This window comes from Rhinopithecus roxellana, chromosome 14, assembly GCF_007565055.1.
Source record: "Rhinopithecus roxellana isolate Shanxi Qingling chromosome 14, ASM756505v1, whole genome shotgun sequence".
NCBI lineage: Eukaryota > Metazoa > Chordata > Mammalia > Primates > Cercopithecidae > Rhinopithecus > Rhinopithecus roxellana.
The window spans coordinates 70,699,694-70,725,893 of NC_044562.1; the positions used below are offsets into that span (position 1 = coordinate 70,699,694).

The following is a 26,200-nucleotide window of genomic DNA, read 5'->3' on the forward strand; positions in this document are numbered from 1 at the left end:
TTCAGGGGCTTGTAATCATCTCTGACTAATTCTGCCTTTGACTACTTCAGGACTATAGACTCCCTTAGGACTCCCTATGCTCTATTCAGGGGAATTTACAGAAAGAGTATCCTGCCTGCTTAATCCTCCCAAGTGGCCCTTAGCTCTCCCTCTATTCACCATTTCCCATTATTTTCTTTTCTGAAAGGGGAAGCTGACTTTGCTCCCCACTGCTTAACTTATGCTTAAGAAAGCTACTGTGAGTGTATTAGGAGTGCACATACCTCTAATGGTCATCCCATCCTTATTTTTTTAATAGTCAAATAAGTTTTCTCTTTAGTCTAACTGAACCATGGCACCACCTCCTACCACAAGCAATAATAATCCTGAAGCCTGAAAAAGCATGAAAGCTACTTTGAATCAAATGTTTAAAATGACCTGTTAATCATCCATGCAGTGTTCCCACTGCATCCCTCAATCTGCTGCTGAAAGAAGCATTATCTGTTTTTGAAATCTATTTTTTTAATGTTGACATATTTGCTGACTAGATTTTTAAGTGAAGATATATGGTAGCTTCTTCATGCTCTTAATTTCCTTCATTTCTTTTTTAACATCCTCACTTTCTTGTTTTTCCTTTCTTTTAGTCTCATCTTTTTTCCTGTTTTTTTCAACCTGGGTCAGTGTGATGCAGGACTAGAGAGAGATGAGAAGAGAAACATGAGGGTCAGTCTATGAGCCAAGAGACAAAGTCATGGGAAGACAGCTGAGGTTAATTCCAGAAGGTCCTCCTAGGAGAAGCCAAAGCAGGGGACACACCTGAAAATAGAGCCCTGCATAGAACCACTCATAGACAGACTGCAAGGCAGGAACATGAGGATGGTCACTAGGAGGCCAACAAATTCTGCTAAAGGGGATTCTTTTTATAAAATAAACTCTTTCAGGACATTGTCAGACCCTGTGCATATAGTCCTCAAAATATGTCCTTGATCTGGCTTGTTTTAAGTGTTTATGCCAAATAATGGTATGTTTGAAAGTGTTAGATATTAATTTTTTATTTCTATTTTGAAGGCATTCAAGTATCAGGGACTGTCAGCACCTTCATTTCTTTTTTTTTTTTAATGGCAAAGCTACTGGATCAAAAGTAATATACTACTTTGTATGTGGTGTTTGGGGAGAAGAAAAGTCAAAATTCACATAACTGAAGTTTTAATTAATCAATTCTAACACTCTTTTTTTTATGATGAGCCATATATATGATCCATAAACAGCTTCTAAACGTATCCATGTAATCACAGCTCAGGTTAGAAAGGTTGCCTGCGTAGAGCAAGGTCATAGGATGAGCTCTCTCAGAGGGGCAGGAGGCTGCTGGAGGAGTGAACATCAAGAAGCCTACAGGGAAGCAGTACACCAGCTGGAAAAACATGACACCAGATGCAATAATAATCAAGAAGAGATGTAGGCCCCACAGCAGCCAAGGATTTTGTAAAAAGGAAAGGAAGATACTTGGGTGAATGAGCCACTTTATATGCCAGTTCTGGATGACACTTATAAAACACCAGCTCCAGGAAAATCAGTCCTTGGTAGTTAGCTACCCACTGACCTACCCTTTTGCACCTAAGCCACAAATACATTTGTAGTCATGGGAAGCACAATCCCAAGTTCTAACTATGGTCTTCAAAACACCACTCATCATTTAGGGAGTTTGTTTATTATAACCAGTCTGTGGAACTTCCAGCTCCCTGGTGGATCTTATAATTTCTGGAAAAAAAAAAGTCGTATTTACCTTCAAACCCAGAATTCAGAATGTGAATTTATAATATTACCATAAAACTGTGAAAATTCGGTTTTACCTTAGAAGAAATAATATAGGTTGATGATCAGTCATGTAACTTGCCTGAAATACAAACATATTTATGGGAACTCACATTTTCCTTAGAACCCATCAGTGAGAACAACAGGTGAGCTCCTGCTTCCCAGCTTTGTACTAAGAATATTAATTACCTTGTCTTAGGGAAAAAGATGATATCTTGGATTTGCATCCAAATAATCCAGTGCAGGTAGTTAGCAAGGAACACAGCAAGTGGATCAGAGGATAAATAAGACAAGAATGGCCGTGTTAAAGCCGGGTGATGGATACATGAGGGTTCGTGTACGCTCTATTTGGGTGTGTTTTCAAGTTTTCCCTAATAAAAAGTGTAAAACTATATTTAAATGTTTAACTTAGGATGGGTGTGGTGGCTCACTCTGTAATCTCAGCACTTTGGGAGGCCAAGCAGGCAGATCACTTGAGGTCAGGAGTTTGAGAGCAGCCTGGCCAACATGGTAAAACCCTGTCTCTACTAAAACTATGAAAAATTAACCGGGCACAATGGCATGCACCTGTAATCCCAGCTGCTTGGGAGACTGAGGCAGGAGAATTGTTTAAACCTGAGAGGTGGATGTTGCAGTGAGCCGAGATAGTGCCACTATACTCCAGCCTGGGTGACAGAGCGAGACCCTGTCTCAAAAATAAAAATTAAATTAAAATACATTTTTAACTTAGCCTGTCCTTTTATTACTGTTTCAAAAACCATCAATGAATATTGTAAAAAAAAAAAAAAAAAAAAATTTAGAGAGGATAGTAGAGTATAAAGAGTGAGCAAAAATTTTAACATGCATGACCTGTCCCATCACTCAGATATCAAATATGTTAACCATGCCACTCCATAAATGTAAATTCATCAGTCATCCTAGTGGCCTCAGCTAGTCATTAACTTTAATGTCATGATTTCTCCAGTATTCACTGATACTAATACTACCCCACATTTGTGAAAATGAGAGATGAGGAAAACAGCTATAAAACACATTATGCTATTTAACCACCTAGCAGTTCTGATTGCAAGGACAAGCCAATGGTAAACCAATGTAAGTAAATAGATATCTTAGAGTAATGTGTTCATCCTCTGTGAATTGAATGAACTCTTTCAGAGAATTAAGATATAATCAGGTCAATTACTGTCTTCAGTAGTTTTGCAAAAAGCAAACTGGCAAAATACTTTGACAAAGCACTGGAGAGCAATTAACTGCCACCCGCAGAAAAGAGCAAGAGATGTCATTTCTTCAACCTAACCATAAAGCCAGTATGTTACATTTCAATAAAGTTATGTTATATTGGTTAACTATTGCTGGGTAATAAATCACCCCAAAACTTAGCAGCTTAAAACAACAAACATTTATTATCCTACATCATTTCTAAGAATCAAGAACCCGGGAACAACTTTGGTGGGTGGTTCTGGCTCACAATATCTCAAAAAGTTGCAATCACACTGTTATCCAGGGCTACAGTCATCTCAAGGATTAACTGGGGCTGGATAATCCACTTCCAAGTTCACTCACAAGGTTGTTAGCCAGCCTCGGTTACTTACCACATGGGTCTTTCATAGGCTGTTCGAGTGTCCTTATGAAATGGTAGCTGGTTTCCCACAGAGCAAGTGATCAGACAGAGAGAAGTGAGAGAGAAAAGATAATTAAGAGAGCAAGCAAATGAGAGAGGGTCCATAATAGAAGCTTCAGACATTTGTAATCTAGTCTTAAAAGTGACATACCATCATTTCTGTCTTATCCTGTTGGTCATTACACATCAATCTTAGTAGGTTGTGGCAGGGGACAATAGAAGGATGTGAATTTCAAGAGGCAGAAATCATCGGGGACCTTTTGAAAACTGGCTACTACAGGTGGAATAAGAGAAAAGAAATAACTTTTAAATACTAGAGATAAGATGTATGAAAATGGATTTGCAAGGATTGTCTTTAAAAGAATTATAGTTGGACCCCAATCTATCTGAGATGGTTTTGTTACTAAAGTCAAAAGAAAGGGAGCTAAACAATGACTTCCAATTACGTAAAACTTTCAAAATGCTTTGATGCTATAAATGTCTGAATACAAGAGTGGAGTACTGCTATCAGGCACTCAAACTGGGGCTTCCTGAGTTTATCTGTATTCATAGATGTAGAGAAGAACAATAGCAATGGCTACTAAATTTTGTATTATCCCCACCATTCCCAGATGGGGTTATGGGTGCAAAGCTCAGCTCCTAGCTTCTAGTCCCACTCCTGGTGGACTTCAATCTGACATGGCACAAATACTCTAGCCTGCCTTTTTTTGTTTATTCTTAACCTTGACCACCTCAACCAAGGAATCGTGGTAGAAGAGAAAATAAATACAACATATGGTTTCTGCCTTCAACAACCTTAAAATCTCAAGAAGAAAATGATCTCCCATACCCACAACTGGAGGCCTTAGGAAAAAAAATAAGAAACTTTATACACTGACAGACCCTAGCTATCCCTAGGCCTCAGTTTATACAGAATATATTAAAAGTTATGTTTCAGTCTCTTTCTCTGTATTCATCTCTAAAACTACACTTAGGTAGTGATTTCTAGCACAAGTGGTTTTGAAAATATTTTGGGTTTCCTACCATACTTTCAGAATGCAAGTCATCAGTACAGAACAAAATGTGACTTTGCTCACAACCTCAATCCAATAACTCATTGTAATTGATATGAGTTAATCCCTGAAGTAGTGGATACATTTCAGTCCCCCAGGAGAATTATATTTGTTCAGCTATGATGTTGATCAGATTATAATAGTAAATCATGCACTCTATTGGCAAGTAGATATCATCTCATCAAAAATAGAGAATAGCTTGATGTAGTCTGCAATACTGCTTTGGTATAATTAAACAGCTTCTTACTGCCTAAATTGGCAAAGCACTTCATCAATCAGTGATTTGGTCCGTCAGAGATTGCTTTTATTGTTTGTTTGACACAACCTTTTGTAAGATTTCTTGGATGCCACTCTCCCTCAGGTTACAATAATAGTAACTGCTGTTTCTGGGTTACCTTACTGTAATTTTCATGTCCAGTGATTTCTCACTATAGATGTTCTTGAAGGGGAATGAATGATGGGGAGTCTCCACTTATAAATAAAACACATTAAATAAAAAGAGATTAATAGCATACCCAAAAGTAGCCCTAGAAATGGTTAACTATGCAAACTAAAGGATGATTATTTAGGTAGAAGAAGGGAAAGGGAAAGATAAGTGACATCTTTTCACTTTCATAACTGTTGTGAAAGAAATCATCTTTCTAATAATTTTACTTATTGGTAAGAGAGAAATATAATTACTCATTTTTACAGTCAGTAAGATAAACTAACTCTCTTTAATGGAAAGAGTTTGATGCATATGACCGTTCATTCTGAGTCCAACAGTCGTCACTATCAATCTTTATCTCCTCCCAACCCAGTAGTACTCTCAGTATCCTACAATTCTGAGGTGCAGATTCCTTTTTCAGCTCTCTCGATGTTACCAGAACATACGGAATTATAGTGTTGTCCGGTGTTTTCTTGTTAAGATAATCCATTTGTGTATCATCAAATGAGTTTTTTTTTTTTTTTTTTTTGGTACTTTTCCAGGATAAAGCCCCTATACAACATCACCCAAAAAATTAAAATATTTATTATCTTTTAACAGAGAATTAAATAGTTTAGGATCAAGATATTGAGCCCCTCGGGCTCATGCTTTGAATTATTATATTCACCTGGTGAATTGTGTGGGTCTTCTCTTTAGTTTCACTTTAGCAGACACTTTTCCCCCAGGGAAAGATGTTGTTGATCATAGCAGTAGGTCTAATTCCTTTCTCATATATTTATTTTTGAGGAACTCCCACAGACTAGCTTGGCCTTAACCATAGAAAGTAGTTTCTTCTGTATGATTTGTGTATGTGTGTGTGAGGTAGGGGGCAGTGATGGGAGGGTAGGAAATAAATCTTGTTTTATACAAACATGTAAGAGAAACCTCAAATACTCTAGGCCAAAGAATAAATCATTGATGTCACATTCTTTCCTAAGAGCAAGTTTTGATAGGTCAGAATGGAGATACCATCAGAACACTAGGCACCTAAAAGGGGATTGTGAGAGGTCAGACAAAGCAAACCTATATCCAGGATCAGTCATGTGTTCTTCTATCCAAGTTCTGCCTAAGGGTACACCTCTCCCAATAACTTACAGAGAAATTTAAAATGAATATTTGCAAACACTTTGTCATCTTATTACTTCAAAACTATTATCAACTAAGTAAAACTCTTTTTCATATTTTTAATTTAAAAACTCTAATTTGAAAACTACCCACATAATCAGGGCACTGTCTCTAATACCTAGACAAGGCTTCTATTTGTTTTTCACTTTCCACTTCATCCTGTAAATTCCTGCCACACTGACAGCTCTGATGAAAACCTTCAATACTACCATTATTGTCTTCTGGCATATAAGGCTGTTCAAGATTTGCCCCAAAATTACCTTCCAAGATTTTTCATGCACTATTCCCCTAACAAAAAGAGTTTCTTGCCAACAATTTTATTATGCAGAAAACACCTCCCCCACCACCGCCATTCGTAATGCCTCCTCGTTTATCTAGAAGTTATCCCCCCTACCCCTGCACTCTTCTGTAATACTTTGTTTGGTTCATATGTTTGGTTCAAATCCATATGGCCTATATGGATTTTATATTTTCTTATATTGTAGATGTTTATGTATACATCTATATCTACCATATACTATAGTCACTAGTAGAGGACAACAACCATATCATAGGCAACTCTTTTATGTGCATAATGTCTGCAGGATACCTTTACCATTACTAATACTTAGCAAATATTTGTGGAAGGAAAGAGTTGCAAGAGGTAGGGAGGCAGGCATGCTGGCTTTTTAAAATCTAATTTTTGTCAGCCTCTAGGTCAGTGTTCCCAATCCTGGTTGTTTGTTTGAATCACTAGGGAATTATTTGTAAAGAGCAGTGCCACACCTAACACCTATTAGATTCAAATCTCTGGGAGGTAGGACCCTAGCATCAATTGTATGTTTTAAAAGTTCTCCAAATGATCCTAATGAGCATTGGTTCAAAGTCTAGTCCCCAGAACAGCAACATCAGCATCACTGGGAATTTGTAAGAAATGTAAATTCTCAGACCCTTCACCGCATCTACTAAGTCAGAAATCTGGGAATGGAGCCTAGCAATATGTGTTGGAACAAACCCTCCAGATGATTTTGATGAACATTAAAGTTTGAGAACTACTGCTCTAGAGTGTTAATGAAAGTAGGACAGGAGTATTGTGTCCACAAGAAAATAGTTTGATGTTCTTGTGACATCAAATGGTCAGGTAATAACATCATTGCAAGAACAAAATGGTTTTTAAAAACTACAAAGAGGCCAGCCGTGGTGGCTCACACCTCTAATCCCAGCACTTTGGGAGGCCAAGGCAGGTGGATCACTTGGGGTCAGTTTGAGCCCAGCCTGGCCAACATGGTGAAACCCTGTCTCTACTAAAAGTACAAAAATTAGCCAGGCATAATGGTGTGCACCTGTAATCCCAGCTACTCGGGAGGCTGAGGCATGAGAACCATTTGAACCTGGGAGGCAGAGGCTGCAGTGAGCAGAGATAGCAGCACTGCACTCCAGCCTGGGCAACAGAGCAAGACTCAAAACAACAACAACAACAACAACAACAAAACTGTACATAGAGCCTTTTAAAAAAGAAGAAAGATCTTCAAAAAGAATTGGTAATCAGGCTAACATGAAGGATGGTCTCGAAGCTGAGCAGAGATAGCAGCACTGCACTCCAGCCTGGGCAACAGAGCAAGTCTCAAAACAACAACAACAACAACAAAAGTGTACATAGAGCCTTTTAAAAAATAAGATAGATCTTCAAAAAAAATTGGTAATCAGGCTAACATGAAGGATGGTCTTCATTGTATAGAGGCAAAATGAGAGAAACATAAATGAGAAAAGACAGGCAGGATCCTGCCAAGATGGCTGAATAGGAACAGCTCCAGTCTGCAGCTCCCAGCAAGACCAACGCAGAAGGCAGGTAATTTCTGCGTTTCCAGCTGAGTATAAACAAAGCCACCAGGAAGTTCAGACTGGGCAGAACCCACTGCTATAGCTACTGTAGCCAGACTGCCTCTCTGGATTCCTTCTCTCTGAGCAGGGCATCCCTGAAAGAAAGGCAACAGCCCCAGTCAGGGGCTTGTGGATAAAACTCCCATCTCCCAGGGACAGAGCACCTTGGGGAAGGGACAATTGTGGGTGCAGCTTCAGCAGACTTAAACATTCCTGCTTGCTGGCTCTGAAGAGAGCACTGGATCTCCCAGCACAGTGCTTGAGCTCTGCTAAGGGACAGACTGCCTCCTGAAGTGGGTCCTTGACCACTGTGCCTCCTGACTAGGAGACACCTCCCAGCAGGGGATGACAGACACTTCATACACAAGAGCTCTGGCCAGCATCTGGCAGGTGCCCCTCTGGGACAAAGCTTCCAGAGGAAGGAGCAGGCAGCAATCTTTGCCATTCTACAGCATCTGCTGGTGATACCCAGGCAAAAAGGGTCTGGAGTAGACCTCCAGCAAACTCCAGCAGACCTGCAGAAGAGAGGCCTGACTATTAGAAGGAAAACTAATCAACAGAAAGCAATAACATCAACAAAAAGGACACCAACACAAAAACCCCATCCAAAGGTCATCAGCATCAAAGATCAGAGGTACCTAAATCCATGAAGATGAAGAAAAACCAGCACAAAAATGCTGAACCCAGAATGCCTCTTCTCTTCCAAAGGATCACAACTCCTTGCCAGCAAGGGAACAAAACTGGATGGAGAAGGAGTTTGATGAATTGACAGAAGTAGGCTCCAGAAGGTGCATAATAACAAACTCCTCCGAACTAAAGGAGCATGTTCTAACCCAATGCAAGGAAGCTACAAACCTTGATAAAAGGTTACAGGAACTGCTAACTAGAGTAACCAGTTTAGAGAACATAAAAGACCTGATGGAGCTGAAAACCACAGCACAAGAACTTCATGAAGCATACACAAATATCAGTACCCAAATTGATCAAGCAGAAGATAGGCTATTAGAGATTGAAGATCAACTTAATGAAATAAAGAATGAAGACAAGATTAGAGAAAAAAGAATGAAAAGGACTGAACAAAGCCTCCAAGAAATATGGGACTATGTGGAAAGACCAAACATATGATTGATTGGTATGCCTGAAAGTGATGGGGAGAATAGAACCAAGTTGGAAAACACACTTCAGGATATTATCCAGGAGAACTTCCCCAACCTAGCAAGACAGGCCAACATTCAAATTCAGGAACTACAAAAAACACTACTAAGATACTCCTCAAGAAGAACAGCCCCAAGACACATAATCGTCAGATTTGTCAAGGTTGAAACGAAGGAAAAAATGTTAAGGGCAGCCGGGGAGAAAGGTCAGGTTACCTATAAAGGGAAGCAATCAGGCTAACGGCGGATCTCTCTGCAGAAACTCTCCAAGCCAGAAGAGAGTGGGGGTCAATATTCAACATTCTTAAAGAAAAGAATTTTCAACCCAGACTTTCATATTCAACCAAATTAAGCTTCATAAGAGAAGGAAAAATAAAATCTTTTACTGACAAGCAAATGCTGAGGGATTTTGTCACCACCAGGCCTGCCTTACAAGAGCTCCTGAAGGAAGTACTAAATATGGAAAGGAAAAACCAGTACCAGCCACTGCAGAAACATACCAAAATATAAAGACCAATGACACTATGAAGAAACTGCATCAACTAATGTCCAAAGTAACCACCTAGCATCATGATGGCTGGATCAGATTCACACATAACAGTATTAACCTTAAATGCAAATGGGCTAAATGTCCCAGTTAAAAGAAACAGACTGGCAAATTGGATAAAGAGTCAAGACCCAGCAGTGTGCTGTATTCAGGAGACCCATCTCACGTGCAAAGACACACTTAGGCTCAAAATAAAGGGATGGAGGAATATTTACCAAACAAATGGAAAGTGAAAAAAATCAGGGGTTGCAATCCTAGTCTCTGATAAAACAGACTTTAAACCAACAAAGTTCAAAAAAGACAAAGAAGAGCATTACGTAATGGTAAAGGGATGGTGGCAAGGGAAGGATGTCTGAGGAACGGAACAGTCACGACTGGAATAGTTGCAGAGGAGAATGAGAGAGTGTGCTAAGTAAAGACATACTTGAGAACCTAGCCAACATTGAAGCATATACTTCAGTAGAGGCTTCAATTTCTATAGTTTGTGACACCCAACCCCTGCCACCCCCATCTGCTATGCCAGGATCTGGTTAGGAAGGCTGGGAAAAGATAGATTGAGACTTTCAGGGTTTTGCAAAGAAGCATATGCATCCTTAGAAATGACTACAAGTATATACAAGGTGATTGATCCCAGATGCTCTACTATAGATATAAGTAAAGTACTGCCAGGGTACAGTAGATGGAAAGGGATTCATTCTGATAGGAAATTAGAGAAATCTGAGGATATGGATGACATTTAAACTTTTACTAGTGTAAAATTTGAGCAGTTTTCAAGCCTGATCTACTGAGAAATTAATTAACAGAGCAGAAAAGGAAGAGCATATTTGCAGGGGAAACAATAAGTTCAGTTTTCAGACATTGATTTTGAGATACCTACAGTTGTAACACATAGAAATGTTTAGATTTGGAAGTTATCACCTACAGGTAGTAGTTCAAGCTTCACGCATGAAGTTGCTGGCATGCAGAGGGAGTAAAGATATCATAAAGCTATCTCGCAATCTCATCACAGATAAGGACAGATGCAAGGGTACGGCTAGGCACCAGGGCAGAGTTCTCTGCCAATGAAATCGAGATAGAAGAGCAAGAAAAGCCTGGGATGCTTTAGGGCATGGAGTGGGTAGAGGTTTACTGATGTAGGTAGCCCTTAGGAGTGATTAAGAGATTGCAAAAGAAACTTATGAAGGATTTAAGATAAAGCAAGGGAGGTTCCACTGGGAAGAATTGCAAAAACAAAGTTTAACTTTATTTTTGTTTTTACAAGCCTGCCTGGATCCAGCCTTGCAGAAGATTATAGCAAAAGTATTCTGGACTCAATGGCAAGGTCAAGATGACTGGGCAAGGCCCTGGGAAATGAATGCTAACTTCTCACTTTTTTTTTTTTAACCTTTCTGCTGCCTTCATTGTACTTTATTGTACAGTGCTCTCCCACTCCCAGAGACATCTCATATGTCCCTCTTTGCCCTCAAAATCTTTTTTTCTTTCTTTGAGACAGGGTCTTGCTCTGTCACCCAAGATGGAGTCTAGTAGCGCAATCACAGCTCACTGCAGACTCAACCTCTCAGGGTCAAGGGATCCTCCCACCTCAGCCTCCAAAGTAGCTGGGACCACAGGTGCACACCACCATGCCCAGCTAATTTTTGTATTTTTTTGTAAAGACAGGTTTCACTATGTTACCCAGGGTGATCTCGAACTCCTGCACTCAAGCAACTCCCCACTTCAGCCTCCCAAAGTGCTGGGATTACAGATGTGAGCCACAGCGCCAGGCCCCAAAATCTATTTTAAATGTAAAGAAACCCAAAAGTAACAGTTTTGTAAAAAAAAATTAGTGTACTGTTTTGTAGCTAATTCTAAACCCTGTGAATCTTTGTGTCTAGTTAAATCCTAGGCTTACAGCTATAATTCAATGAGAAGGCAACCAAAGAATACTTTAGGAATTAACCCCTGGAAGTAAGACTAGTCAAAAGGCACCTCAATCACATCTGCCAAGTGTATAAAGAATTGATGGTTAGGTGCCACATCCTTTATCTACATTTGTACCTACACATGAACCTAGACCCTTTTTATTAATACCACTTGTCATAACAAAATAAGGATAGAGTGATCTCCAATTTCAACACTGTCTAAAAGAACTCAGGCTTGGTGCAATGGCTTACACCCGTAATCCCAGCACTTTGGGAGGCCGAGGCAAGTGGATTGCTTGAGCTGAGGAGTTGAAGAGCAGCTCGAGCAACATAGTAAGACCTCGTCTGTACAAAAAATAAAATTAGCCAGGTATGGTGGTGCACACCTGTGATCCTAGCTACCTGGGAGGCTGAGGTAAGAGAATCACCTGAGCCTGGGAGATCAAAGCTTCAGTGAGCCATGATTATGCCACTGCACTCCAGCCGGGGTGACAGAGTAAGACCCTGTTTCAAAAAAAAAAAAAAAAAAAAAAAAAATTGCAGATGGAGAGTGAGAGCAAGGGACAAAGGGGAGCAAGAAAAAGGGAAAACAAGAAAGGAAGGCCTCCTTCACTGGCTGCCTTTGTCCTGAAACCTCCTTTATTTGAGTTACTACGATGGAATTCCAGAAGGTATTTTTCCATAAAAACCATTGAAATCATTAATTGAACTGGATAATCTATTCCATTATGTCTTGGATAGGTTCTGACCTTCACATATGGTCCTGGAGAACAAGAAACTGAAGAAAGCAGTTTTTATGGCAAAAAAAAAATTTAATGAGGAAGGCCGTATCTGGCTTGGTGAGCCAATGTTTTGCATGAGAGACAGCTTTGGCAGAAAATATGTATGGCTGCATTTTTAAAAATCTAAATGAAATAGCTTTATTTTACTAAGTCCCTTGGGTAAAATGTGTACGTTTTTACAATATATATAACCTACACTATTAAGTAGAAAAATGTCAGTAGCAAATTGGCACAGCTTCTTAGGCTCTTAATATGTATGCCTAGTGTTCCATTATTGGAATGCTAAGCTTGTGGGAGTTATTTATATCCTACTGCTCAAGATCATCGCCAAGTTCTGATTTTTCATGCACAAAAAAAATTTTTGCAACCTCCAGCATAAATGGGTTAATGGTTAATATCTGGGCATAGCTGAAAAGTAGCAAAACAGATACTGTTTTCAGATTTTTTATTTTGATTAGTAGCATCAGGGAACTGGCATGGTGAGGGTGGTTGGGGTTCAGAAAAGGAGAAGGAAGCTGAAAGGGGAAAGAAACATAAATACATGAGATGATCATTGAGAGATTCAAATTTTCTATATTTTCTGTCTTTTGAAAGAGACACAGAATTTAAATTTTATGGGATTTCATTAGAATTTTTTTAATGAATGCAGAAAAACACCTTAAAACATATGTAGGCTGATGCACAGAAGAGTAAAACCAATTCCTGTCTTTTCTCTGTATCTCTCTGACACACACACACACACACACACACACACACATCATTAAAAGTTTCTGAGGTTCATTTTTAATTTATTTTTATTTCTAGCATACAAAAGCCTAGGATTATACTCCTTTTTATGTGTTTTAGAAGGGTGAGGTGCAATGTTAAGGAAATTAGCTCAATAACCTTTTACCTGCTAAGTGAAATACAAAATCTACCCCTACGATTAATAGCGTATACTTTTTTGTTGTCTTGAATTACATGGATAAGTAAGAAGGATTTTTTTCCAAAAAAAAGATACATGTGTAGTCTGAGACCATCATGAGCAAATGGCAAAATCCCATCTCTACAAAACAATACAAAAATTAGCCAGGCATGGTGGTGCACGCCTGTAGTGCTAGCTACTTAGGAGGCTGAGATGGGAGGATGACTTGAGCCCAGGAGCAGAGTTTGCAGTGAGCCAAGATTGTGCCACTGCACTCCAGGCTGGGCAACAGAGCCAGACCCTATCTTGAATCAATTAATTAATTAAAATATAAATATATATGTGTGTGTGTGTGTGTGTGTGTGTGTATGATATGTGTGGAAATAAGTAGGTTGGTGAGAATGAAAAAAGGCTGCACATTTATAGAGAGCCAAAAGACAGAGCCTACGAATAAAAGGGGACTGAGCTGGTTTCAGCTACAAGACCAGCAATCATCTCAGACAACAGTCTGCTCTTTCAGCTGACAATATGGGAAATGGAGTGGCACAAATAAATGCCCTCCTTAACTGTCCAAATATCTGTAAGATAATTAAAGTGTCCTTCACCCTTTTTAATGGGAGCCCACTGCTTCGCTCTATGTAAGTGAAGTTAGGATCCTTTCAAACAATACAAATAAGAGGAGATCATATATATATTATAATATTATACATATATTACATAGAATGTTCTTTTATGATTATAAAGTAATTCATGAGAAAAATATTAATAAAATATTTAAAATTAATGATCATTTTAGGAAAAATGGAGCATACAAAAAAGATTAAAAATAAAAAATATATTAATTATTAATACAATTAACCATTTTTTAAAATTTTTTAGATTAAAAATTTTTTAATTTTAAAATTTTTAATCTAAAAAATTTTTAATTTAAAAAAATTTTTATTTTTAAAATTATTTAAATGTACGATTTGAATTTATATTGTAATTCTACTACCCAAGAAATATGCTGATAATATTTTTATGTATTTCTTCCTAGTAATTTTTCTTTAATGCTATGCTATCTTTGCCTAGTACAAGAAAATACTCCCATTTGATGCTTTCAGTACTGCTAGACAGTAAATGGATTAAAAACACTAAAATAAAAGAGAGACAAACAATAATTGCACCCAACTGAACTGTGGGAAGCTGTACCAGCCTCCACAACTAAGTACTCGAAGAAAGAAAACAGTTGTGAGAAAACAGCACAGGGCTGTAGAAAGAACACACAGAAGACTCAGTCCTCGTACTGTCTTACTGTTACCTCACTCCATGACCTTGGGAAAAACATTTTCCTTTTCTAGGATTCATTTTCTTTATCTCTAAAATAGAAGACAGCAGCTCAGCAGACGCACAAACATTATAAAGTATTTTACCCTTTGGTGGAGACTAAGGATAATGGGTAAAAAGCTTCTAATCTAATAGAATAGTTTTGCAATTTAGAAATGAAAATTTAGGTAAAATTTTATGATATCCCTGAAATAGACACTGAAGTTTAGAAGAAGGTAATTTTCAAATTCTTGGCCTAGTGAAGTGGACAAAATGCTACCAAAGTTCCCCAGACTCTGAAATTATATAATTTATTGTCACCAAAAGTCAAATGCCCAGACCAGTGTTGATCATTCTCATGCTGAGAGTAATTAGTGAAATTTGTTCACTAATTACACTAATTAGTGGGGTCTGGGAGGACCCCACTTCCAAAGCAAATGGAAACCAGAGATGGTTGTTCTGTCAATCCAATTGTCACTTTATAGTCCCTAAGTATCAAAGGCTAAGCTTTGGCAAAGTTGGGCAGTAAAAATCTACCCTTACTCCAAATTTTTCTCCTTCTGATCCTTCTCTCCCCAATCAGTTCCACTTCAATCCAGAAGGTCAGCAACTTTGAACTTTCTCTTCCATCTGTGAAAACCTATTGGAAAATGGTAGACATTTACAGCTTAGTAAATACCTAAGTGTTTCTCCCAAGGATATTTATGTTAAAGTTTTATATCTAGTTATCTAATAAAAGTTTTTTCTCCCCATTGATGGAATTGTTTTCCATTTATATAAAATTATTTTTTAATTATTTGTATAAATTTAAGGGGTACAAGTAAAGTTTTGCTAACATGGATATACTACCTCCTGGTAAGGTCTGGACTTTTAGTGGAACCCTCACTGGAATAATGTTACAGTGTACCTATTAAGTAATTTCTCATCCTTCTTCCCCTCCCCTCCCACCCTTTTGAGTCTCCATTGTCTATTCCACACTCTAAGTTCACGTGTACACACACTACTTAGATCCCACTTATATATGAGAATTTTATGTGTCACGATGAGTAGGTGAAGAAGATGTATCCCACTACTGGATATCTACCCAGAGCAAAAGAAGTCATTATTCGAAAAATATACTTGGACACACATGTTTATAGCAACACAATTTGCAGTTGCAAAATTGTGGAGCCAACCCAAATGTCCATGAATCAATGAGTGCATAAAGAAACTGTGATGTAGGCTGGGCACGCTGGCTTATGCCTGTAATCCCAGCACTTTGGGAGGCTGAGCTGGGCGGATCACCTGAGGTCAGGAGTTTGAGACCAGCCTGGCCAACATGGCAAAACCCCATCTCTACTAAAAGTAGAAAAATTAGCCAGGTATGGTGGCGGGTGCCTGTAATCACAGCTACTCAGGAGGTTGAGGCAGGAGAATCGCTTGAACCCGGGAGGCGGAGTTTGCAGTGAGCTGAGATCGTACCACTGCACTCCAGCCTGGGCGACAAGAGCAAGACTCCATCTCAAAAAAAAAAAAAGAAAGAAAGAAAGAAACTTTTATATATATATATGTGTGTCATATATATGATGGAATACTGCTCAGCCATAAAAAGGAATGAATTATGGCATTTACAGTGACCTGGATGAGATTGAAGACTATTAGTCTAAGTGAAGTAACTCAAGAATGGAAAACCAAACATTGTATGTTCTCAATGATATGTGAGAGCTAAGCTATGAGAACGCAAAGGCATAAGAATGATACAATGGGCTTTGGGGACTTGAGGGGAAGGGTGGGAGGGGGGAAGGGATAAAAGACTACAAATAGGGTGCAGTGTATACTGCTCGGGTGATGGGTACACCAAAATCTCACAAATCACCACTAAAGAACTTACTCATGTAACCAAATACCACATGTACCCCAGTAACCTATAGGAAAAAAATTTAAGTTATAAAGGTGTATTTATTTCTATGGTTAAATAAAAATTTCCCCTTGTTATAGAAGACTGAGGTGCCTGGAAAAGAAGCCTGAGACTTGGCTGCCCTGGGGAAGGATCCTCGGAGGCTGGGGTTGAAGAAACTTACATGAACCCGCGTCTTTGGCAAGAGTGCTTGGTTTCCTGAATTGTTTTTAAAGTTGTTGAGAAACTGAGGACTGTAGTGAAGGGAGAATATTTGTTTTAGACAATAACAGATGCTGGTATGAACAAAAACAGGTGGTGGCAATCAGTTCTTAGTCGGGAGCCCAGAGAAAGGAATCCACATGTGGATCCTGTCTCAGTTTAATAAGATTATTTGAAATGTAGCAGAGAAGGCTCCCTGTTGCCTTCAGTAAATGGCTTGCTTGCTTTTTTTCCACTCAAATCTATATAGTATAAGCTTTTGGACTTTGCTTTCTATACTGTATTAGACCAAAAGTTGCACTTAGAAAATCTCCATCTTATATAATCTCCTTACTTTAAGTGAGAAAACAGAGGTGCAGACTTGCCAAGGGTCAACCTGTTATTGCTAAAATTCCTGTCCCAGAGCTTACTTCATATGACACGAAGTTCCTGTTTCCACAACAGCAGCTAAGCCCTATCTGCTCCCTGTTTCCTTCTCCTTTTTGTAATGAAATTATAGAAATTGGGGACTCTAAATAATTTTCACTGAGTGTATGTAACCCTCCAAACCTGCAATGTGACTACAATGTCCAAGCTTTAGCACTACTAAGTTCTTGTTCCTCCAGCAGATAAGGGCCTCAAACATAGTTGCATCTAAGATTCTCTCTAAAGGATTATTTCATCTCCACCCAAAACAGGAAGGCCTGGGAACTTGTACCAATATATTTCTTTCTTTTTTTTTTTTGTTTTTTGTTTTTTGTTTGTTTGTTTGTTTTGAGATGGAGTCTTGTTCTGTCATGTCACCCAGGCTGGCGTGCAGTGGTGCAGTCTCGGCGCACTGCAACCTCCGCCTCCTGGGTTCAAGAAATTCTCCTGCCTCAGACTCCCAGATAGCTGGAACTACAGGTGCATGCAACCACGCGCAGCTAATTTTTGTATTTTTAGTAGAGACAGAGTTTCACCATGTTGGCCAGGCTGGTCTCAAACTTCTGACCTCAGGGGATCTGCCCGCCTCGACCTCCCATAGTTCTAGGATTACAGGCACGAGCTACCCTGCCCAGCCAATGTATTTCTTTAACTCAGTACAGCTAACCCATATTTACTTATCATCCTTTTCTTTCTAGCTGATTACGGGTTTTCTCTTTTCTTTTTTGTCTTCCTGATATCCTTGTCTGTTCTCTCTGTTTAAAGCTTTGCACAAGGTTCTCGGAAAGGATTAAGGAATGCTTAGGGTGTGATCCCACAAGCCAAATCTTGCACAGTTTCAGTATATGGGGATTAAGAAAAGATGACTGATTCTTGACGTTCTGGTCTGACTTTGGGCTTGGTTCAAGAGTGTGAGGATTCTAGTATAATGCAAAAGAGAATATAACTAAAAGTGGTGCAGATTTGTTAGTCTAAAATCTGGTCCCTGCTTAGGGATACTCTGACTCCTCTCACTGCTATGGAACAGACACACACACCCACACAGCACCCCAGCTGATCTTGTCACACACACACACCACCTCAGCTGATCTTGTCTCACACAGACACACCACCCCAGCTCATCTTGTCTCTCTCTCACACACACACCCCACCCTAGCTCATCTTGTTTCTCTCTCTCTCTCTCACACACACACACACACACCACCCCAGCTGATCTTGTCTCTCTCTCAATCACACACACACACCACAGCTGATCTTGTCTCACACACATACACACACACAGACCACCACAGCTGATCTTGTCTCTCTCTCTCTCTCACACATACACCACCCCAGCTCATCTTGTCTCACACACACACACACACCACACCAGCTGATCTTGTCACACACACATACACAACCGCAGCTGATCTTGTCACACACACACACATACACACCACACCAGCTGATCTTGTCACACACACAGACACACACACCACACCAGCTAATCTTGTCTCTCTCTCTCCCTCTCTCTCTCTGTCACACACACACACACCACCCCCAGCTGATCTTGTCTCTCTCTCTCACACACACACCACACCAGCTGATCTTTTTATACACACACACCACCCCAGCTGATCTTGTGTCTCTCTCAATCACACACACACACCACAGCTGATCTTGTCTCACACACATACACACACACACAGACCACCACAGCTGATCTTGTCTCTCTCTCTCTCTCACACACACACCACCCCAGCTCATCTTGTCTCACACACACACACATACCACACCAGCTGATCTTGTCACACACACATACACAACCGCAGCTGATCTTGTCACACACACACATATACACACCACACCAGCTGCTCTTGTCACACACACAGACACACACACCACACCAGCTAATCTTGTCTCTCTCTCTCCCTCTCTCTCTCTCTGTCACACACACACACACCACCCCAGCTGATCTTGTCTCTCTCTCTCACACACACACCACACCAGCTGATCTTGTTATACACACACACCACCCCAGCTGATCTTGTGTCTCTCACACACACACACACCACCCCAGCTGATCTTGTGTCACACACACCCACAAACACACATACCCACCACCTCAACAGATCTTATCTCACACACACACCACCCCAACTGATCTTGTCTTACACACACACACGCACATGCACACCACCCTAGCTGACCTTGTCTCACACACGCACACACACACACTCCATCCCAGCTGATCTTTTAAACACACAAACACACCATCCCAGCTGATCTTGTCTCACACACACACCCACAAACACACATACCCACCACCTCAACAGCTCTTGTCTCACACACACACCACCCCAACTGATCTTGTCTTACACGCACACGCACACGCACATGCACACCACCCTAGCTGATCTTGTCTCTCGCACACGCATACGCACACTCCATCCCAGCTGATCTTTTAAAAACACAAACACACCATCCCAGCTGATCTTGTCTCACACACACACACACACACACACTCACACACACACACCACCCAACTGATCTTGTCAAGCCAGACTTTCTCTTCAGATCTTGCCCTCCTCCTCCCAAACTTTCTTCCTGAATCTCTCCATCCCCAGTGTCTCCACCCTAATACAAGTCACCCTCATTTCTTTGCCTGGATTCTAGGCAGGTCCCAGTAGCCTTCTGACTGGTCTTTGTCATCTATTCTTTTCTCTGATCCTTTCTCCATTTTGCACTCAAACTGACCTTTCAAAACTATGTTGCTTCCTGGCGTTTAAGGGTAATGACCCGAATCATGAATGGGGCCTACAAGGCCATGCACAAAGAGGTTTTCACCCAACCGCTTAGCTTTCTCACTCTTCATTGGCCACCCACACTGGTGGTGCTACCCTGAACACTCTTCTCCTGCCCTCAACCCCGAACTCCAGCTTCTGCCCTCACTCTTCCTTTAGCGCTCAGTTCAAATGTGACTTCTTCAAAGAAGAATTCCTAATACCCCAGACTGTTCCCCTAGCATCTTCACTTCTTTACACTGCCTGTTACAGTTGTAGTTATGTAATTAGTTGCTGTTTAAAAACTGTGTCCCTAGTCAGAATATAGACTTTGTGAACTCAGAAGCTACGGCTGTCTTGTTCACTGCTTTGTCCACAGCATTTATCCCAATGCCCAGCACACAATGGGGTTCATTAAATATTTGATGAACGGAGGCCGGGCGCAGTGGCTCAAGCCTGTAATCCCAGCACTTTGGGAGGCCGAGACGGGCGGATCACGAGGTCAGGAGATCGAGACCATCCTGGAGAACACTGCGAAACCCATCTCTACTAAAAAAAATACAAAAAACTAGCCGGGCGAGGTGGCGGGCGCCTGTAGTCCCAGCTACTCGGGAGGCTGAGGCAGGAGAATGGCGTGAACCCGGGAGGCGGAGCTTGCAGTGAGCTAAAATCCGGCCACTGCACTCCAGCCCCGGCGACAGAGTGAGACTCCGTCTCAAAAAAAAAAAAAAAAAAAAAAAATTTGATGAACGGATAGCCACATTCATGTTGTAGAGATACATATGGCTTCTTTCTTGACACGTGGGTTCTGGAACAGAAAGAACCTGGCCTGTTCCGTATCGTATTGTTATTCTTTTAACTTTGGTTTGGTTTGATTATATTTATCCTCTGTGTTTACATTTTGTTTTGAAAAGGCAAGAAAGAACCCTCAAGTGGAATTGCTGCTGGCAGTTGGAGCCACACCAGTGTTCTCAGAATACACCCTGTCCTTTCCAATTTCCTTCATATGATGTAACCACCAACAGTCTCGGAGTAACAAGTCTTAAATTCTGATTCTCAGTCTGCTGAAGTAAGATCCCTCGTGGCCCCAACCACACTCCACTTTCTCTCTGAAAGCCTGTCTGTTCTTGTCAGAACTTCTCTCTTCTTGCTAAAGCATTTCATCTTCACCTCTAACGGTTATATTTTCTAGCTTTTTATTATAGTTGTTTTGATACCCATCTACCCAACCTACTAAACTCTGTGCTCTCTGAGGGCAGGTACACCAAACTGATAAAATGTCTGAATCACCTGTGTATTCTCAGTATCTAGCACAATGTTAGGTGTTTATTAAACACAATTAAATTTTTCTTTAGTATAGTAGCAGAGTGACTGGGGTAAAGTCCTTTAGTTTTATCATTTCCATTCATCAGTTCCATCATATATTCTCCCTCGCTTCCACCAAGAAGTACAGAGAATAAAGACATCCTATTCTCTCTTCCCTTCCTATGAAAGGTTTCCAAAATTACTGAGAAAGAAGAAAGAACTGGGGAGGCTTATGTAAGTAGAGAACAAAGAGAATAATGCCAATAAATACATACATTGTTTAAAGCCCTGCAGCTCTTCCTCAGATCAGATGATAAGAAGTTCAGAGTGCCAGGAGCATCTGGCAAAGGGTGTCTGCTGAAACTGATGCCTCAAAAGAAAAAAAAAGAAAGAAGAAAAACAATAGTCCATGTGATGATAAATGGAACATTCCTTATTGTTGATTCTTAGAAAGACAGTACCATACATTGTATGCTTTATAGTGGAAATTATTTTTCCTAACGTGTAAACATCTAAAAATAATATATTCAGCCCAGGCGCTGTGGTTCACAGCTGTAATCCTAGCACTTTGGGAAGCCAGTGCAGGAGGATCGCTTGAGGCCAACTGTTCAATACCAGCCTGGGCAACATAGTGAGACCATGTCTCTACAGAAAAAAATTTAAAAATTAGCCAGGCACAGTGGCCCATACCTGTAGTCCTAGCTATTCAGGAGACTGAGGCAAGGAGAATTGCTTGAGCCCAGGAGGTTGAGAATACAGTGAGCTATGACCATGCGACTGCACTGTACCCTGTCTCAAAAATAAATAAAAATAGCATATTTACTGAAAGCAAATATATATACCTGGAAATATAGGTTCTAAACCCATTTCTGCCTCTCTCTAGCAGGGTGACCTTGGTCAAGTCAGATTATCATCTATAGGTAGTTGTGCTGCATATGGGGCCTTCTGTTACAGATTTAAAAATAGAAACCCTCCTAAAGCAAATTCCTTTTATTTAAACCAGCCCTCATGGAACCAAATGTTTTCATGGGAAGGATACAGTCAGGCCATGACTGTCGATGAGAAACAAGATTGATGCCATTATTGAAGATATGATATGATATCATATCTAGGGAAACAAATCTTCTTGTCAGTTGTTCATTAATTTCCATTCAGGTGTTTCTCTGTTTTCTTCAGTTCAGCTGGTACTTATTAAAAGCTTGTTACTCAAAAGAAATAACCTAATATGGCAGAATTGTGCATCAGGAAACCTGTGCTTTAAATCTTGACTGTACTACTACAAGTTGTATGATCTTAGACACTTTATAATAGTGACAATTGCCAACTACTGAGCGTCTACTCTCTGCTCACTGTGCTAGGCCCTTTACAGGTGCTATTTCCTTTAGTTCTCACAAAGCCCGTCATGATAAATGCTATTAGCCTGATTATACAGATAACTCAAATGCGACTTGAAAAGGTTAAGTAATTTGCCACAAGTCACATAGCTGGTATAGTAAGTGAGATTCCAAAGTCCTTGCTTTTTTTCCAAAGAGCAAGAGGTTTCCAAAGTGCTTTTTTGCAAAGTGTCCTGGGGGAATTCTTTGCTCAAATTTTTCCAACCATAAAGTTAGGAAATTTAGTTACGTGACCTGCAGGAGTGATAGTAAATAAATGTAACTTTTTTGTTGATTTTTTTGTAATGGATTTTTTTTTTTTTTTTTTTTTTTTTTGAGACATGATCTCACTCTGTCACTCAGGCTGGAGTACAGCAGCATGATCATGGCTATTTTTTGTAGCAACAGAGTTTTGCTATGTTGTCCAGGCTGGTCTCAAACTCCTGGGCTCAAGCCATCTGCCCACCTCGGTTTCCCAAAGTGCCGAGATTACAGGCATGAGTCACCATAGTAGGCCTATAATGGAAAATTTTTATCATACACAAGAATAGAGAGACTAATTCAGTAACCAATCCCACAGCCACAAAGATCATCACTTCATAACCACTCTTATTTCATCTACACCCATTCACTTTTCTCTTTACCTCAACACCCAGTGGATTCTTGTGAAGCAGCCCAGCTATATTATTTGATCTGTAAATATTTTAGTATTTATCATGAAAGGGAAAGACTTTTTAAAAACATAATCCTGATCCTTTTGTAGTTCATAAGCGTGATGATTGGGTGTTCACGTGCATGCGTGAGATGTGCCACCCTTGAACCTCGTTATGTCATCAGCACATTACCCGTCTGACATGAAAAATAATAATAATACCAATACCATTAGCATACCTTAAAAATTAACAAATATTCCTTAATATCATAGAATGACCAATGTTTGTGTTTCTTTCATTTTCTCCTTTTAAAAAAATAGTTTAATATATTTTAATAGCAAACTTACAGGAACAGGACAGAAGACAGACATTAAAAACCTATACTTGCATGTAGGACAACTCAGAAAAGTACAGTGAATGCACAGAATCGACTGTATTATCAAATGCTGCTAACATTATTTAGTTGCCATGAATAAGAAATTTGCTTGTTTTTAAAAAGTCCAAATGCTGGCATTGTCCAGAAAATTTTAACAGGTTTATTTATATTGTTATAAAGTTGAACTGCTGGCCAGGTGCAGTGGCTCATACCTGTAATCCCAGCATTTTGGGAGAGTGAGGCAGGCAGATTGCCTGAGGTCAGTAGTTCGTGACCAGCCTGGCCAACATGGTGAAACTCTGCTTCTACTAAAAAATATGAAAATTAGTCGGGCATGGTGGCGGGTGCCTGTAATCCCAGCTACTTGGGAGGCTGAGGCAGGGGAATCGCTTGAACCCAGGAGGTGGAGGTTGCAGCGAGCCGAGATCGCGCTGTTGCACTCCAGCCTGGGTAACGAGAAACTCTGTCTCAGAAAAAAAAAAAAGTTGAACTGCTAAAACTTGTTCACTGAAACATTTTGACTTGCATTAATGCTTTGTGTCCTTGCATTTTTAAAATTTGTTATTGATACACAATAGTGCATATTTTTATTGTACATGTGAAAATTTGATACATTCATAAAATCAAATCTGTGTCCCTGCATTTATATTGAAAATTCATACACAAATGAATATGGAGAAATTGCCAGTACCTGATTTCTGCCTTCTGTTTTTCCACTTGTTGTCATTGTATAGGTACCATTTGACCTCATGGGGAAAAAAATCTAACATTCACAACTACCGGTGTCAGGAAGAAGAGAGAGAGAGAAGAATGAAATGTTTTCCATCACAGTGAATTCTTAAGCATGTTCTTCACGTACGTTATGTGCTAGCTGGATGTCTTTTGCCATAATTGTTACACATGTGGCATGGAGGACACATAGGTTGTTGTCTTCAAAAAGGCCAGCCAAATAGGCCTCCCTTGCCTTCACAAAGCACCAATGGCTGTGCTCTGGAAGCACAGATCTGGTTTGAAGTCCTGAGAAATTTCTTGCACCAGATGCTGGAAGGAAAGTTAGCAAATCAGGAGTTGATAGACTTCAGATAATATTTAATTTTATAGAGTACCACAGTACCAGTGCAGTAGTATCTCAGTGATGAAGTTTCTTCAGCACTCCAGTAGAGGGTGAACTCTTGCAGGTGACTTTTATATCCAGTAACTTCCTGAATGCTTTACCACTGATAGCTTTGTGGGCCATAGTATGGAAATCTTTCTTACCTCCTTCTCTTTCCACTGGAGCTCAGTGAGCTAGAGGCAGCTTGTAATCTCTCTCTCTCTGTGTCTGACAATTTGGTCATTAAAGATTTATTTGCAGTTGTTTTGTGTGTGTGTGTATCCCAAGGTAGTATATTCCGCTAGGAGTATAGTCAAATTACTGGGTTCTAATATCACTGATAATCAAAATATTAAAACAATTGAAACCAATCAGAATGGACAGCCCCCTACTATGATCTAACCATTTAGTTATTGGCCCATTAGAATGAGGGGTGGGAAAGGGTGATATCTCAGGGCAGCAGTAGTTCACCAACCTATATGTTAGTTTAACAACCCAACATTGTTTCAGTGTTTTGTTTTGTTTTGTTTTGTTTGTTTTGTTTTGTTTTGTAATGGTATCTCTGCTGTCACCCAGACTGGAGTGCAGTGTGAACATGGTTCACTGAAGCCTCAACTTCCTGGGCTCCACCTCAGCCTCCCAGTAGCTGGGACTACAGGAATGCACCACCACGCCTGGCTAATTTTTTGTAGTTCACCCCGTTGCCCAGACTGATCTTGAACTCCTGGCCTCAAGTGATCTTCCTGCCTTGGCCCCCGAAAGTGCTGGGATTACAGGCATGAGTCACCACACCCGGCCTGTTTCAAACACTGGGAATACCATCCTCTGCATACTGACTTGTTACAAACCCTGGTATCTTTATGTTCCTTTCTAGCTCCAACAGGAATGTAAATAGTCACTTAATGGAGATACCCTTTTCCTGCTTCCTAACACTAGTAGTCTTTATATACATAAACACACATACATATAAACTTTACAGTAGCACAAATGATTATTTCCTATAGTTCTGGAAGTTCTGGCAAGTAAAATAACAACAAAATAGAAATATGAGTTACAACTATTAGGAAACGAAATTATTAGTATTTAGAACAAATATAATTAGATACCTAAAACAAAACTAACAAAAAATAAGAATAAGCAAATTATGAGTGCAAACTTGGAGGCCAAACAAGTCTAAAAATCTATTGTGGGGCCAGCTACAGTGCTATTAGACCTGGATCAATTAGTAATTATAAATGAAGTTAAATATAATTAAATATATAATTTAAATGTAATTAATTATCTAACTTTCAGCTCTTCTGACTTAATTCCACTAAAATTCTTAAGAATTACTTGCTCTGGCAGATATCTGTGCGATTGCCTTCACTAACAGCACTCTTTCCTAAGGAGTATATCCTCATCTCCCACCACCATCCACATGGCTACAGCCAGAACTTTTCTGTGTTTACATGATCCTACTTTCCTGGCCATACTTGATAAATCAGGGATAGGTGCACCTGATCTAAGCCAGTACAATAAGAGGCCTTCCTCTGGATTTTTTCAAACTGGAATGAAGAAAGAGAGACAGCCACATGGTTCTTAAAGGACACTGACCCAAATAGCTGTTGGTAACCATGTTTTCTGCTTT

General features: G+C 39.9%; 1 long non-coding RNA gene and 1 other non-coding gene across 6 annotated transcripts in view; both read left to right on the forward strand.

The window, feature by feature from the left end:
- Nucleotides 1-26,200, forward strand: part of LOC115893205 — a 98,890-nt gene that overhangs the window by 10,983 nt on the left and 61,707 nt on the right. The window contains exons 1-2 of one of the 5 annotated variants that reach the window (XR_004053177.1): nucleotides 20,688-20,842; nucleotides 24,215-24,335. The exons of the other annotated variants lie outside the window; for them this stretch is intronic. This is a non-coding gene — a long non-coding RNA (uncharacterized LOC115893205). Of the gene's footprint in view, nucleotides 1-20,687; nucleotides 20,843-24,214; nucleotides 24,336-26,200 lie in introns of those variants that run through there. 5 annotated transcript variants of the gene reach the window in all.
- On the forward strand, nucleotides 23,203-23,306 carry LOC115893387. Its single transcript, XR_004053398.1, has one exon. It is a non-coding gene; the product is annotated as a small nucleolar RNA U13 (small nucleolar RNA).